This window comes from Passer domesticus, chromosome 3 (assembly GCF_036417665.1).
Source record: "Passer domesticus isolate bPasDom1 chromosome 3, bPasDom1.hap1, whole genome shotgun sequence".
Taxonomy (NCBI): Eukaryota; Metazoa; Chordata; class Aves; order Passeriformes; family Passeridae; genus Passer; species Passer domesticus.
Window position 1 is genome coordinate 119,447,655 of NC_087476.1, and position 17,178 is coordinate 119,464,832.

A 17,178-nucleotide genomic window follows, 5' to 3' on the forward strand; every position below is an offset into this window, starting at 1 on the left:
GCCGCTCGGGGATGGCGGCGCGATTGGGAAGGGGCGGGGCCGCGGCGGAACCGCTGCAGGACTCGCGCCCGGCGCGCGCGCGCGCGCTGCGGCTGCGGGCACCGCTCAGTCTTCGGTGCCGTGAGGGGGAGAGAGCCTCGTCCTTTACCCGGGAATAAAGGTGTCCCTGAGGGATGATAGTGCCCTTTCAGTCCCCCTTTTGGGGGAACAGAGGTGCCCGTGAGGGAGATGCTGTTCCATTCCCCTCTTGTGGAATAAAGATGCCCGTGAGGGGATCACAGCGTGGGAGAAATACTCTCCATTTCCCTTAGGAGACTAAAGGTGCCCGTGAGGCAAAAAGTGTAGGAGGGGAGGATGCTCTTTCATTCTTTGAAGAATAAAGGTGCCCGCGAGGGGAAAACTCAACCCAGAAGAATAAATGTGCCCGTAAGGGAAAAAGCCCGTGAGAGAGGGAGGGAGAGGCTCTTCCTCTTGTGCAAGGAAGGTGCCCGTGAGGGGAAAAGGGCGGGAAGGAGATGCTCTTCCCTTTGGGGAGGGTACCCGTGAGGGGAAAAGCGTGTGAGGGAGGCAGATGCTCTTCCATTCCTCCCCTAGGGAATAAAGGTACCCGTGAAGGGAAAACTCAGCGCAGGAGGGATATTGTCCATTTCCCTTAGGAAAATAAACGGACCCGTAAATGGACAAACACCTGAGGGAGGGAGAGAGGGAGATGCTCTCCCATTACCCTTTGGGGTAATAAAGGTGCCCATGAGGGGAGGAAAAAGCTCGGGAGGAGAGGCTCTCCCAATCACCTCTTGTGGAATGAAGGTGCCCATGAAGGGAGAAGGGTGGGAAGGAGATGCTTTTCCTTTCCCCTTTGCAGAATAAAGGGGGCAAAGCGTGTGAGGGAGGGAAATGCTCTTCCATTTCCCCCTTAGGGAATAGAGGTGCCGGTGGGGGAAAAAACTTGACACGGGAGGGATATTCCCCATCTCCTTTAGGAAAAGAAAGGTGCCCGTAAGGAAAAAAAAGCACGGGAGGGAGAGAGGGAGGAAGGGAGAGGCTCTTCGATTCCTCCTGGGGGAATAAAGGTGTTCATAAGGGGAAAACTCAGCTCGGGAGGGAGGAAGATCCTCTTCCAATCCCCTTATGTGGAATGAAGATGCCCGTGAGGGAAGAAGGGTGGGAAGGAGATGCGCTTCCATTCCCCTCTCGGGGAATAAAAGTAGCCGTGAGGGAAAAGCTCGGTGTGGGAGACAGGTGACTTTCCTTTGCTCGTTTAGGGAGCAAAGGTATCCATGAGGGGAAAAGTGTGGGAGGAAAAGATGCTCTTTCATTCTCCTTTGGGGGAAAAACTCAGTGCAGGACTGAGATGTTCTTCCATTTTCCTTTTTGAGAATAAAGGTGCCTGTGAGGAGAAAAACTCATACCCTGAGGAAGTGGAATCCAGAAGCAGGGCAGGTTTTCTCCTCAGAAGGTGAAATCCAGAAGCAGGGCAGGTTTCCCCTCAGGAAGTGGAATCCAGAAGCAGGGCAGGTTTTCTCCTCAGAAGGTGGAATCATTACACACCCATATTAAGGTAAAATCCAACTTTCTGGAAGGATTTTGTGGGGAATCAGAGGATGACAAGCAGTGTGTTGGCCTGATCATTGTCCCTTCCCTGAGCCTTCTCCTGCTTCTTGTGCTTTCAGTATTCAATCCAGCATTAATATGCATGGATATATCTGCTTAGTACATTATGTGGTTCATTGGCAAAGCATTTTACAAAATCTCAAACTAAATCCAGCTTCTCTTCTGTGTGGTATAAATTGCAGTAGCATTTTTTTCAAAATGCTTTAGTTTTGCACACCTAATTAAAAAAAATCCCACAAAACATTTCAATAGAAGTGACTGAAATTAAATGCTTTTTAAAAAAAATCGAGTAACAGCTAAACAGATAAGGTTTTCCTTAACCCAAATACCAGATATACATTTTTCCTGGTGTCCAAGGTTGGGAAAAAACCCAATTCCAATTGTGACTTGTTTCCCAGAATACCTAAGTAACAGATTAGAAAAATAAATTATGGACCTTGTAATATTAGTCATTCTAATTTTGCATTCTAATGATATTTTTTTTAATTTAGACAATGTTGCATAGTTAAATGACTTGATTCTCGCAGCTTTATTCTTTCACCAAAAATCAGGACTTTCCCTCCCAAGCCAGATCTCTAGAGTGAACTCAGCCCTCCTGTGAAACAAAAGAAATAAGGAAGGCCAAAGGAAAACTCTGCAGTCTTGGTTCTGAACAAGAACCTGGTGATCCATGGGTGAAAGAACTGCCAATAAATTCCCAGCCCTTGAAGGCAGCCACAAAAGCATTTTTGTACAAGGCTGACCAGCCAGCCGCCGCGCTCCCTGTGTCTGGCAGCAGTCTGTAAACATGCCACTGTGCCCACAATGCCATGGAACTTCATGGCTCATCCCCTTGTTTCTTGTGGGCTCTAATTAGGCAGTAATGACTTTGGCATAAAGCAATTTCTAGGAATTTGAGCCCAGCCAGTAGAAGCTGACAGCCCATGTAGTAGTAACAGCAGCTGGCTCGCAGAAACCATTTTATACTGAGATTCCCTAGCATTGAAAATGGAATTAAATTGTTTTAGATGCTTTTGCTTCCATCCACATTGTGCAGTTGGCCTGTGTGCTCAGCATGGCTGTTGATCACCTTTTCTGCAGAAAGACTGCTGCATTTTAGATATGAAATGTGTTGTCAGCTGTTTTACCTCAAATGATTTACAGTTCCCTGTTTGAACTGGAGATTAGTACAAGATAAAATTTCACAGAAGGTGTCCAGACGCAGTCAGAGGAGTTTTGTTTTCAGTTTTGGTTTGGGTTGGGTTTTGTTTTTTTTCCCCCAAGAGTAAGAACCTTGAAAACCTGTGAAAAAAACTCTAAATTTCCCTCTAAGTAGGTCCCCCTTTGTGCCACCAAGTGTGAGAGCATTTACCTCCTTTCAGGTACACACAGACACCGACCAGGATGAAGCGCTGCCAGGGCAGATGTTTGCAGTGGAGTCAGAGCCAGAAGAACCTGGACTGCAGCCACCTCAGCGAGGTGAGACAACTTGCCCTAGGACAGGAAGCTGTCAGCCTTTGATTGCTCAGCCCTTGTTTGACAGACAACCCTTAAAATGAATATAAATGTTTGTCTTTCGAGTTATTTCTCTGATCTTGAGCTGAATACGGAAGGCTTTCATTTTCAGTGTAGCTGTCAGGAGTCCCAGGAGTATTGTTCTAGGAAATACTCACAAGTCACAGCTCTGCAGGACTACTTTACTGTAACCTGTAGCTTGTGATATATTTGGCTGCATTGTTTTAGCACTTTTTACCTAGGCTAAAAGAAAAGGCTCCTAAAAGAAAGTTTGATGATTGCACTTACAGTGGTCAATTCCAGAAGTTGACAACTGAGGTTAGCTGACCCAGAAACAGAGAAGAAACATTATTAGAAAACTGAAGTTTTAATAGTTCTAACTATTCTAAGAATGTACATTCAGGAGTATTTCGGAACTAAAAAGCTGTCCTTTTTATGTGACCTGCTGCTTCTGAACAAACAGATTTAGAGATTACCTTGTTGTTAGAAGAGCCAGGTTTGTTCTTGTACAGGTAAAGCACCCCCATCTCCTTTCTTTTGCATCTCCATGTACCACAACGACTCTACACAGACATGGAAATTATAAATGATCTGTGCCTAGATCCCAGATCTACAAATTACAGAGTTACTTCATCTTCTCAGTGAAATTTTTTTTTTTTTTTTTTTGCTTGTGGCATCATTTCCTGTACCTGCTATTGCAAAATAAAAATTGAAAAAAAATATCCAGGAAAAACCTGATGCCTTAAATCTGCAGACAGCAGGAAAGTGTGACCATGTGGAGCCCCACTTACCTTGTGAGGGTTTGTCAAAACCTTTCTGGTCAGCCCTGCCTGCAGTGAGCCAAGGGAGGGGACAGTTTGGGGAGTAGATGACAACCAGCCTTCCCTTTTTGGCTGATGCAAGACGCAGTGGTTTTCTCTTCCTCTCACACACGAGCAGAGGAAAGACGTGACACTGCTCTCGCTGCTGGCTCTGCTGGCTCCCAGTCAGCACTGCTGGGTTAACAGCCTCTGCCTGATGGCACCTCAGAACACAGGAAAAACAGGGACCTTTGGGATCCACAGCAGGCTTATGAAACCACAGCCAAAACTGGAGTGCTCTGATTGTGGCCTGGCTTGATAGGACAGTGTCTGGTGAAAACTGCAAGCCAGTGACAAGGACAGCCACCTTCCTTGTCCTGTTTGCTCCCAGAGAATCCCATTTCCCTATCAAACCCTAGCCCTATCAAGATGGGGCAATAAAGAGAAAGGGCACTGAGGGGCTGAGCCTTTTTAAGTATGGCTATGAATTCCTAAAGGTGCCACAAATACAGCAGATTAAAAGTGACTTTTTGTTCCACAGGAGTGGAAAGAAGGGGAAATCCCTCTCTAACATTAATAAAGAACTGAAAATTCCACAACAATTCTTGAAGATTTCTTCCCTGTTACACTGTCTGTTCTGACGTGATCAAAATTCCCCATCAACTTTAAGGGAACTTCCTGAGAAAATTGTAAGTAACCTCAAAATTTGGGTATTTTGACTGAAAAAAATAAGAAGAAAACAGTAGGAGCTTGGGGAAAGTTGGTGTTGTCCATTTAAGATTTTTTACAGATCCCATTTTACAGTTTGTGTCCGATTGTGGCAAATAGCAAGAAATTAGTACAGAGACAGCAGACAAAGAATGTCCTGTATGGGTACCATACAGGAGTGTCAAATGCATCAGAATTTCCTGTCAGGCACAATGTTCATTCCAAGAACAGCTATTGACCATTTCTAGTCATGCCTACCTAACTAATCCACACTTTCCTTTGAGGACTACATGGACAGTACTTAAGAGGTGAAATATTTGGTGAAAGTGTCACATTTAATACTGGGATTTATCTGAGGACGGAGGAGCCTACAGCTTCTTGTTACTCTTCAATCAGTTGGACAGGCAGGAAGAATGTTACTGTGGCAGGCCAACTGATGTCATCAGAAATAAACCAAGTATTTACCTTGATTTTAAATTTAATAGCCATCCCTAAGATTTTCCATAGGTTTAAACTCTTAAAAGGGTGTCAGAGAAATACTCCCTTTCAAAGAAAATTCATTTGAACTTAGTATTACAATTCAGCTCGTTTTCCTGTTTAGCCAATAGAACATTTATCTGTTTCCAGCTGTCATCTGTGAACTACAAGACTGTCTAATAACGCTGCGTGTGAATTTCCTCTTGTTATTTGCTGCATATAAAAGAAATAGCTTGTTCTTTTCCCAAAAGCAAGCATTGAGCATTACAGCAAGAGCAGCAGTTACCAGGACAATAGCTTAGGTGCTCACTTTGTTGTGGCCAGTGGAGTGAAACTGAGCAAAGCCCTTGCTGACATGCCTTCTGTCAGACGAGCTCCTGCCAGTGTTTCTTATGAACTGGGTCAGAAAGATGAATTACAGAGCACGCTCTGCATTTCCTCTGCTGAGGAGCAAAATGCAGCCCAGGCTGCTCATTGTCAGCAGACACAGCTGCCCGTGGATCTGCAGATCTGTGGCTCAGGAAAGCAAGACACTGGAATTGTATCTACAGCACTAGGCCAGCTCGGATCCCTGATGTACAGAAATGTTGAGCTGTTTTTCTTCTCTGGGGTTTTCCTTCAGCATGGAGCACTCTCCCCATTCAGCTTCACAAAACAGAGAAGGATTTTTATCCCTGGGAAAGACTTTTGAGCCTCTTAAAATTCCATTTGCCTCAGTTTTGCTTTATTATGGCATTAAGTTTACTTTCCTTCACACAACACCACGTCCCTGGTAATTGGCTCCCTGTCCTTTGCCATGGACTCTGGCTGGTCCCTCCCTACTTTCACCCACGTTTTGCAGTCTGGATGTCACTTGACCCCAGCAGCTTGGGCAGTGCTGCCATGAGACCCAGATTTCTGAGCTCAGGAGAGGTTATTCAGTTCCAGAGCCCTGCATCACCTTTGATGTTAGCATGTCTCATTAGAGAGGCATTCCTCACCAGCTGGAGGTGGATCTTCCCAAGGTCAGGAAATAATGAATTGGGTGGAGAACATTTCTGTCCTTGAGATTTCCATTTATGTATGTGGATTTAGTTATGAAAAAATACACAGCACAAAGAATGCAGCTGTAGTAGAGTCACTAGAGTCACTTCTGTTCAAGCCTCTGCTCTTCTGAGCTCCCTCCTTCAGGATTATCCTGTTCATTTTCATGTCTGGTTTTACCCCTGGTTGTTGTCAAATTATTTACATCTGAAAACAGCTTTTCTCTCCAGGAAATACTGGTGAAACAATTAAAAGCTTTTAAGATACCCCTATTTTGCCTTAGGGAAAATAATTTGACAACTCATAGAACAAGAAAACACAAGTTATTTACAGCATTACACTAAAAAGACTGATATTAAAATATATGAACTAATTAACATAAAAAACTACAGGTCATTAAAAAGTAATTAATGCTGGATTTAAAAAATAATAATTAGACTTATTAGATAGCATTCCTGAATGAATCTTCTTGAAAGAGGGTGGATTCGTGGGTTCCCTAGAACAGGGAACAGCCCACTCACTCACACCTCTGTCAGACACCACTGTATGACCCCTTTGTTTGCATTCAGTGTAGAGTTCAATTCACTGTGACACCAGCTGAATTGTGAATTTAATTGGGAGATGAACACAAAATTGCAATTCTTACCTATGTTCATCTCATATGCCATTTTTTAAATCCAAATCTACCCCCCTTTAAAATTTCTTATTGGAGCATTTTTCTACAACAGGTAATTTTTCTTCTGCAAAAACCCACAGTGATACATTTGGTCATTTTATTTAGGCTTTTGCAAACCACTGTCATCAACAGCTACTTCCTGCCTATCCCATTCCAGTGCCTAAATATGTCCCTCCGTGGATTCTTCTTGCCAGCTTTATGCATCTACAAAATGCTCTATTTTTTCCTAAGGTGGTCATACAATATTGAAGTTCTTTATGATTTTTATATTCCATTCTGTAAAACAACTTCTGAATTAAGTGTACAGTGGCTGAAAGGTCAAAGGATGGCTCAGCAAAATACTAAATTTCCTTCTAATTTCAGACTTATACCTGAAATGTCAGTTGTCTGGGTCTTTTAAAATTTATTATGAAGCAGTTTAACACACTCCTTATTTTTAATGCTAAAATTAATAAGCAGTTACCTAAAATTACTGCTGAAACAGGGTGCCTGGGGGAGTGGTGCAGTCCCCAGCCCTGGGGGGATCTAAGCCATGCAGAAGTGGCACTTGAGGATGTGGTTTAGTGGTGGCCTTGGCAGGGCTGGGGGAATGGTTGGACTCAAAGATCTTTTTCAATCTAAAAGAGTCTATGATTTGTTTGATTTTTTTTTTAAATAGCCTGGGTAAGATTAGAATTCTGATTTTTATATGTATCAGATATATCAGTGCTTGATAATTCTTGTGTGGGCCACAGAATGTTTAATTCCTCTTAAGGTTATTACTTTTAAATGTTAGTAACAGGTCAAAGATATATAAAGTACTAAAATATAACAGATATATTTAATATACAAAGTAGAAGATTGTAGCCCTTTTCCCACAGGAAATTCTCTACTAAAATAATGAACAGTTTGAAATTTATTTCTTCCTGCTATTATGATCTATGGAATATTTTTGATCATAGAATTAGTCCACCTTAACAGTCTGCCTTAAAAGGATGAGATTATTCAGCTTATTCAGGCTGTATCTCTGCAAAAGGAAAACACCTTAACAAAGAATGGTTTGTTGCTGACCTGCAGCTGGTTATGGTATTTCATCTGAAAGCCTATTTAAGTCCTTAATGGTAACATTTATTCCCTCTCTCTCAGAGGAGTATTTTACAAACAAAATTAATTAACGAACGAGGCCAGCCAATTTTGTGCTATAGCTGAAGCTGACAGTCACCCAAAAGGGGTGTTGGCAGTAATAATAATCATTATCCCAAGCACAGCGAGGTCTCCTGCCTGTGGGGAGCTCCCTGCTGGAGCTGCAGCTCCCAGCCTGGCTGCCTGTGGAGCACAGAGAGCAGGAGCTGCTGCAGACCTTGAGTACTAACAGTGGGAATAGCCCACGAGTAACCTCTGACTCAAAGGATCCCCCTCTGCTCCCTGCAGATTCCCCCGGCTCATCCACACTTCCATTACAAAGATGACTGACACGCTTCCAGCTTGTGAGGCTTTTTTTTAACATTTCAGAGCTGATCCCTTTGCACTGAGTGGAAATTCACATTGCAAATGATTCAGAGTGACCTGACTTCAGAACTGCTCCGAGCCCAGATCTTCTGCCCTGTCTGGTTCTTTCCTTTACTGCCTCTGTCCCGATGCAGTTAAGTGGAAGCAGGGAACAGTGGAGTATTGGGAGTTCTGTACTTCCCTTTGTAGCAGCGGCATGGACTGTGTTTAAGAAATTAGTCAGGCATTTAGGAACTGCTAATCCTTCTCCTAAAGAATACAAGGCTTGTTTCTTCCAAGGAATTCCTCGCTCAAGAGCCCATTACACAGTTCAGTTTTACCTACTAAATGTTCTTCCAGCAAGACAAAAAAAGCAAAAATAGAGAAGAAAATTACATTAAACACCTTTCTGCTAATCTTTCTTGGGCTGTTTGGTGATGGCATTGTTATGATGGATAATATATTGATATATCTGCTCTTTGAACAACTAATAATTTTGCTTAATAATGATAACAAAGAGAATTCCAACTGGTCAAGAAGCTTAACAGTATACAAATTCAGAAATAATTTCAGTTCAATTGTTGTGGGCTTGAGAAACGGACGCAAGCAGGAAGCTTCCTACAAATTACCAAATAATTTCTTCCCATAGGTATCTTGGATTTCCCTGTCACTGTGGGTTATGCATCATAACCTGTAACAGCAGGAAAGCCACATCACATACAGGGACAGTTTATTTCTCCTCTTCTTTTACATACAAAAAAAAATTAATGGTTGCAAAAGAAATAAGAAAAGCAATGAGACAGATAAGTCAGCTAAATCCCAAATTTCTAAATAATGACCTTTCATTCCTACTATGACCCTGTTTTAAGTGAAAGTCAAAATTCTGGCAGTAGAGATTATATAACTAGATTTGCTTTATACCAGAATTACAGAATTGAAGCTCCTTTGCCTTATGTAACATTTATTTTAGCTTATTTTTAACTGTGACTTGAAAGTCATTCTAGGAGCTCCTTAAGCTTTTTTTTGTCAGTCTACTACAAAGGAAAATCAAGATGAAACTGCAGCTCCTCTGCATTGTGCTTAAACCAAGAGTGCCCCCGTGAGGATTTTTATATATATATGTATGCATAGGAATAGACAGCTTGAGGGTGACTGTTCAACTACAAAGGAAATTAAATTTAGTACTTTTTTCCTACAAACGAGGCCCAGAAAGTTGGAAATGGTATTTCTACAGATATTTTTATTAGGCTGATGTGGATCCAAAAAGGCCTTGTTCCTTCCAAACCTCTCTGTAATTTTGGCTAATCCTAAGACTACGCAATTGAAATGCCCACCTCCTCAAAGCAATAAAAAAGCCTACCAAATTTTAACAAAAATAACAGTGCTGGTTTGCAGTAAAGACCAACATAAAAAGGATGAAAATGGGAAACAATCCTCAGAAATAATGGCAGGTAAGAAAGGTTTCAGAAATAAACAAGATTTATTATGACATATCACATTATGAGCAGAAAAGGCGAAAGCATGTTAAAAAAAAGTTCCCTGACACGGAAAAAAGTCTAAGAGGAACAGCCTATGAGAAATTCTGAAAGTGTCATATATAAAAATCTCATAAGAGAACTGCTGATTTGAAAATCAAAGAGTTGCTTCTGTTCCAGGGTGTGCCCACATAGGGGAATGGAACAAATTAATTGTACTGAGCTCAGTTACTGCTGATTGGAAGGATCTGAATCCACAGGATGCAGTCGGTGACTGGCACGGTGTCACACAGCTGCTTCTCTGCAAAGTGGGGTTTGAGGGGGCAGAGAGCTTTGATATCGATGCCTCAGAGCTGTGCTTTGGTTTGCACTCCTCCTGGTGCTTCAGCACCCAGCCTGCCCCCCCAGCAGCCCAGGCAGCTTGCTCTGGGATCTGCTGTCACCCTTAGAGCCTCGATGTCCCTTGTGCTCACAGGACTGCCATTAGACTCAGAGCCTTATGCAAGGCTGAGCCCTGAGGAGCAGCAAGTGCTGGAGTGGGCCCTGGTAACAAACCTCTCAGCCCTCTTACCTGCCAGCTCTCAACTCCTGTGCACACCCAAAGATGCAGACCAGAGATGTTGGTGATTACCTTGTGGCTGTATGCCATCAGCTTTACACTTTTCACTCACTGTGAACCTGAAAAAAATCACCCTTGTCCTGTGTATCTCCAGTCACCTGCTCCTAGCCAGCCCAACCACCACTCAGCCTGTCAGGAACTGTCACCTTCTCTTTCCAAGCTCCCTGTCCTGACCTAGTGTCAGAGCTCCTCACTCAGGTATTCTGTGGTGAACAGCAAAAGCCTGGCAGAAAAACCCACTTAATTCACTTGTACCTTTTGCTCAACAACTCCCTTATCTCATTCCTTCATGTTGGTTCAGCTTCAGAGTTTGTTGCTCTGGAAGTACTTCTTTTTCCCACCCCTTATTCCCTCTGGCATCCTGGATTTACAAATGAAAACCCTGCCACAGAAAGTGTTCACTCAGCTAAACACGTTGTGAAGGTCAGTTTGAATCACTCCATCCTATTACAGATAATACACAACACCACATGAGACCTTCTGGAGGCATTTTCCAAGTACAAAGTATGGTGTTTCATCCCTAGAAAACTTTCAGGACATATTTTTCTCATATAAAAGTATTCTGGCACAAAAATGCATACAAACAGCAAGGAGCCAGTAATATTAATACCAAACATGCTAAACTCTATTTATTTCAGTGAAAACCATGTGTATTTCTGCAGGGAATGTAAAATTGAATTTCAAGTACAGGAAGTGCTCTATTACTACTCTGGCACCACAACGAAGAGCTGCTTTGTTGTTTGCTCTAAAATAGTAAACTAAGCCTGTCCAGCCAAGCAAAGTGTCAGGAAGGAGCCTCCTGATCCCTAGCTCCAAAATGGATCTGGCTGGTCTCTTGTCAGCTTTCCCAACCAGCACTTTTCCTGCTTTATCTCAGTGAACACATTACCAGTATTAAGACTCCCAGCAGAGTCTTAAATGCAGTTTCCAACCTCCCCCCGACCCTTGTCCTCCATCCAACTTCCCTCATGGCCTAAAGTCCTGCCAGGATTTCTGCCAGGAGTGCAGAAGCAGGGATTAGCTTCACCCCAGGAGCCTCAGAGCCCGTTTGCCAGCTCGGCGTGGGCATGTGCAAGCCAGCAGAGCTCCACAAAGCCCCACAGAGAAACACCAGGGCAAGCTCTTCTGAACAGACACTGAGCTCTGAGGAACCAGTACCAGCAACTGGCTAAGAAAACATCATCAGCACCACCCCAGCCCTAAAACAATAAAACTCCAAGAGCCCTAACCACCAACAAACAAGGAGTGATAATCCTGGTCTGCCAAGATCCCCAAAGCTCCTTCATTTTGGGGACAGTGGTTTGTCTCCAAGGCTGTCCAGTCAGCCTTTCTCCCTGCAGGCTATTGAAAACTAAAGTTCATGGCTGACTTGTGAGCCCTTCAGCTGAAAGCACAGGGGGCTTTAACTCTTCTCCAGAAAGTAGAACCAGGACTGGACAGAAAAAGCCAGGGCAAAAAGCTTTGTGCAGTGGTAACTTCCTGCTGTCCACCTTCCATCTTCAAACTAATTTGAAATCACAATTTTTTTGTACTACTCATTTCACCTCATTCCTGGTCTTTGTTTCCTACAAAATCTAACTAGCCTGCTTTTTCACATCTTAGTAAAGACTGCTGAAAAATTTCATACATTTGACATATTTGGCAAATTTCTCAAGGCTAAAAAGCATGAGCAAGACATGCAGGGTGAAATAAGTCCTCTGCAATGACAGCATAGCCCACATCTCTGAGCTCCACTGTGAGATAATCCATGATTCAGTCACAAAATAACTCACAGTTACACACAGCATCATTTGATAATGAAAATTGTATAAAAGCATAGTTGCCAAATTGTTTTTTTTTAAAATATAACATTAAAGCACAAGTAAAAATTCAATAGTTCACAAACTACTTAATAAATAACTTATGGTGCTTTCATAAAAGTCAACTATTAAAAATTACAGAGCTTAATGAAAGCCATGCATACACTGGAATCCTACAGTGTGTCCTCCAAGTAAGAGCAGGAGCAGCCCTGCTTATTCTGCTGTCATTTAACCTGCTCATGAAGCTGTGAAAAGCTCCACCCTTCATCTCACAGCTCTGCTTTTTATCCCTTCCCGAGGTGACACCTACTGGTGTGGCAGCTGTATCCAGATGTACAGAGAGACACAGCACAGCAGCTCCTGGCCACGTCCAACACACCCCAGCTCTTCCTCTGTTCCAGACAGAGCCTCTGCTAGGAGCCCGAGTAGATGGCACCCTAGGAAATGAAAATGGCACAGCAAGAGGGAAGCAGCAGCACCGCAGCAGCACCTCTACCCTCCCCACTGCTGGCTGTGGCAGCAAAACCCCTGATGGATCAGTGCCCCTCAAACCTGCAGGTTGCTGGAAGGCCAATTGCAGCAGTGAGGAGAGTTAATGGGGTGGAGTGAGGGGCCTGGAGTTCCTGGGCTCTGCTCAGGTCTCAGAACAAGTCACCCTGACACTCCTGTGTCACCCTGGACACGGGGCTCCATCCCATCAGTGAGCTGAGAGTGTGGAGCCCCTTCTGCAGCTGGGAGCCAGAGAACACACCCTGGAACGTGGGACAGAGTGCTGCTCCCCAGCAGATGTACTCTGCTAACCTAATTTGTGTGATTCTTCCAATATCCCACTTGCTAAAGTCATGTACATCTGAAATCCATGAAACAGGACTGATGAGGTTCTGCACAAAGCACTTCCATCTGTATCTCTGTAGAAGTATTTTTTTCTTGTTCATCCAACTGATTTTTCTGCTTCAGCAGTAGAAGGCACAGTTTCTGTGAGGCACTCCAGTGCATTGTTTTCCTTGGGGTTTTTCTTTGGCTTTTATAATCAACAATACAATGCAATTAGCCAAAGTTCTTGGGGGCAACTGAATCATGTGGGTAATAAAACCCAGAAATGCAAACTCCAGTTCTTCCCCAGAGCCCCCAGAACCAGCACTTTGTCTGTAAATGCCTTCTTGAAAGCCAGGCCCTGAGGTAACACTAAATGACTCAAACCAAACTCAAATAAATCCTCTCTGTGCAGTCAAGGAAACTCTGAGGCTGGGCAGCCTTCAGACCTCTTCTAGTCCCACTCCCCACACAGCCCCGGGTAACACTTCAGTAATCCTAATATTGAGGAGTCCTTTTTAAGGGAAGTTCTACAAAGAAATTAAAAATGCATAATTCTCACAGTGCTAAAGACTGAAGAGCAAGTGAAACGAGTTTGTGTGTAGAAGTCTTTCTGCAGAGCTTTCATGACTCTTGGCTGAAGGTGTTAGAAGCTGGACTTGTGTAGAAAGTCTCCTAAGCTCAGAAATAAAGATCTTTCCCCAAAATCAATATACAACTGATTTGTTGTGTATTGAAACACAATAGTTTTTTTAACTATTATTGTCATGGACCTGTGGCAACCACCTTTCTCCCACTCTTATTCAGCAATTTATAAAATGCCCATGCATCTGGCAATTTCTTATTTTACTATTTCTAACCATCTCATATCCTTATTGATACCATTTCATCCTCCACAGATGCCACCTTTCCTGGTTCAGTGAAACTCTCCATTCCAAAGAAAGGTCACAGGGCTTTTTCTTTTTCCTTTTTTTAACCTGCTCATGGCTGCAGAACTCCATGCCAGAAGAGATTAGAATAATAAAGCTCACAGGCTTCAGATCAAACCACAGCCTTCACCTTGCTGTAGTTCATCTTCCATCAATAACACCCAGCTGAAATTGGACAGAAAAATCTAAACTGTTACAAGGCTTTTTGGAATTCAAGAGGTGCAGACACCACAGCAAAAAAAAACAAAACAATGGTAAAAGCACTGCAGCACTGTCCACCTTCCATTGTCAAACTAATTTGAAATCACAATTTTTTTGTTACTAAAACACCGGCTCAATGTGTATGAGAAAATCCCTATGAAAAGTGTATATGGGAATGAATCCTACTGTTGCTAAATAAAGAACAAAATTTGCTGCAGGAAAATCTATGAAATCAGGTGTATGGATAGACTTTCAGATAAGTGTGTGGGCAAAATGTGCATGGTTTGTGGCAAGCACATAAATGAAAAAAAATCTAAAAAAGAGAAGAAATAATCTTGTAGTTCTAGTATCTCTTTTTTCACAAGCTATAAAGAGAAAGCATTAGCTGTTGGACACTTGAGATGCTTTTAAGATTAGATAATTTAGCTAAGAAGCATTATTATAGGAAAAGCAATGGCATATGCTTATTACGAGATAATTATATTAGGAGTGGCCTCTCAGGCAGAGAGGATTCTGTGAAACAGCCTTACATTTGTATAAAACCTTCAAGTCACAATAGAAAAGAACAGCTTTATAAAATGAAAGAAAATTATCTGAATAGGAAGATCTTTACAAGTTCCTGCAGGAGCTCAATATCCCAGGGGGAGGAAAATGAAGATAACTCACAATTCCTTACTTGACTTTAGGCACTTCTTCAATGTGTCTGCATTGCTCAGAACCAATTTCTCTCCTAGATTAGCTTTTGACTAAAGTACAGTGAAGTCCCTGAAATATAACACATTTAACCAAAAATCTCCACAATAAATTGTTGCAAATAAGCCCAAAGTGATTTTTGTTTTAATTTTCCACCTTTTATATGGAAGTCACATTTATTTCTGTCTGCTGGACTGAAAGAAAAGGCCTTTGCACCACAGGTTTTCAGAAGCTTGAGCTCAGTGTTCTCTTTGAGGTCAGATTTATTTTAAAAAAATCCCTGACAAACTAAAATTTATAAAAACAAACTGGAAAAGTTGCATTAAGTTTACTAAGGTAAAAATATTTATAGCTGTTGCAGTAGTAAGACTATTACAAACTAGGTGGATGGGAGAATTAAAGCCTAAACAAAAGAGTAATTAAAAATATTACTGTTTAACTGTTAATGTGATAATTGCACTTTTGCCAATATCCTTTAAATTGTTCAAAAGCTACAAAGTTATCCACGTTAAAGAAATTAGAAGTGATGTAAAAACCACCTCTGCCAATAGCTAAGGAGCTCATTTGCCTCACTTCTTGCCTCTTTATTTATAAATAGATAAAGAAATTTGTAAATTCAGCAACAGATCAAAACCGGCATTCAGCAAAAAGAAGTCAGATATTCTCAAGATTCTGGAATTTCAAACTTTATTATTGTGCTTGTGAATGGAACCTGCTGGATGTGAAGAGAGTTGGGTGAATTCTTGACATCAAGAATTCAGTGGAACACAGGGACTGGAAAGGCTTGACAAAATTTGCCTGTCAGCGTGTGAGTATTAAAAAAAAAAAATATATATATATATATGTCAAAATGTCTGAAGTAACAGATTGCTCAGAGAAGACAGAAAACCAAGCAATAAATGCTTTTTGTGACTCACACAAGGGAGCATTTCCTGCTCCATCTTTTGTATTACTAACAAGTAAACCAGCAGCTCCAGTGTTTCCCCTGACATCTATGGCCAGAACATGATCACATCGGGCAGCTTCCTGTGAGGTGACAAAATGGATTTGATTTCAGAGGACAGAATTTCCTCACACTCATTACTGCAGCAATTTTTCTTGTAACCTTGATGAAATACTTTAAATTTTTAGGCAACAAATAGGAAGTGAATATCCTGTCATCCTGCTGATGCTCTCAGGCCACAAAACTGGCTGTAGAAATGGAAATGCTGATCGTGAAAAAAAGTGGCCTGCAAAAGAAAAATTTGAAGTTTTTCTAGTGCAGATTCTTATTTAAATGATGACAAGGTACTTATCTGCAGTTCTGAAAGCATAGAATTGTTACCTTTGAGAAAAAATAGTGAGAAAATTAATTAGCCTTCACCCAGCACTGAAACTTTGTGCAGGTAAAATCTCATTAATGGCTACAAGAGTTCTTGAGCAAGACCAAGCCAGAGCCTGATGTAACAAAGTGGAACGGCCACTGTTTGTGGTCATTAAAATCTTTCAAAAAAAGAGCAAGAGGTTCTTTTTTTTTTTTTAATTTTGGGGGTTTTTTTTGGTGTTTTTTTTTGTTGTTGTTGTTGTTTTGTTTTGTTTGGTGGTTTTTTTTGTTTGTTTGTTTGCTTTTTGGTTTTACTTACCAGACATGCACCAGTAAGGCAAGCCATCATCCAGTATTAGGAAGAACAGACATTTAAACATTGGGGAAAACTTTTCAATTTGACAGCAGTGTAAGAGATGAGGACAGTGAGAGAAATTAATTTTAGTGGAAAAAATGAATACACCCTAAGAAACACCCAAATGATTAAGTGTCAATGTAAACCTTCTTGTAAATGATTTCCTAACTCCAGCACTGTAGGGTTTGCTCCACAATGTCACTGCATTCTGACCATGGTAAAACAGGGGCTAACAGGAATTTTCCGTCATCTGGGATGAATTTTTAATAAAATTTAAATACATAAGCCCAACCTGGGCTGTACTGTGAAAGTGTGAGAGGGTGAGAGGCGCTGGAGCAGCTGCGGCTTCTCCGGGCCGTGTCCCTCGTATCCCGGCTATCCCCAAGCCCGGCTGCACCGCCTGCTCCCGTGCTCCATTTCCCTCAGGACTGGCTACTAACCATCACCGCAGGCGCCGATCTCTTCTCCTTCCCTTGCTGCGCAGGACGCGCTCGCCAGGCGGCCGGGGCTGCTGCGGCCGCTGCCAGCCGCCCTCCCCTGCTCCTGCTCCGGCTGCAGCTCCAGCCCCGCTTCCCGCTGCTCCTGCTGCCCCTCCAGCCCCGCTTCCCGCTGCTCGTGCCCCTCCGGCCCCGCTTCCCGCTGCTCGTGCCCCTCCGGCCCCGCTTCCCGGCGCTTCCCGGCGCTTCCCGGCGGTTCCCGGGCATGCCGTGAGGGCGGCCCCCGGCGCGCAGGGCC

At 42.7% G+C, this 17,178-nt stretch overlaps 1 long non-coding RNA gene across 11 annotated transcripts; it reads left to right on the forward strand.

The window, feature by feature from the left end:
- Positions 1-41: 41 nt before the first annotated feature.
- On the forward strand, positions 42-16,305 carry LOC135297735 (uncharacterized). Of its 11 annotated transcripts, none has more exons than XR_010359655.1 (5): positions 42-115; positions 1,377-1,558; positions 2,973-3,069; positions 4,447-4,594; positions 12,449-16,305. It is a non-coding gene; the product is annotated as an uncharacterized LOC135297735 (long non-coding RNA). The 11 variants fall into 11 exon arrangements; XR_010359652.1 differs by having other exon boundaries at positions 60-115; positions 1,384-1,558; XR_010359657.1 differs by having other exon boundaries at positions 90-160.
- The last annotated feature ends 873 nt before the right edge of the window (positions 16,306-17,178 follow it).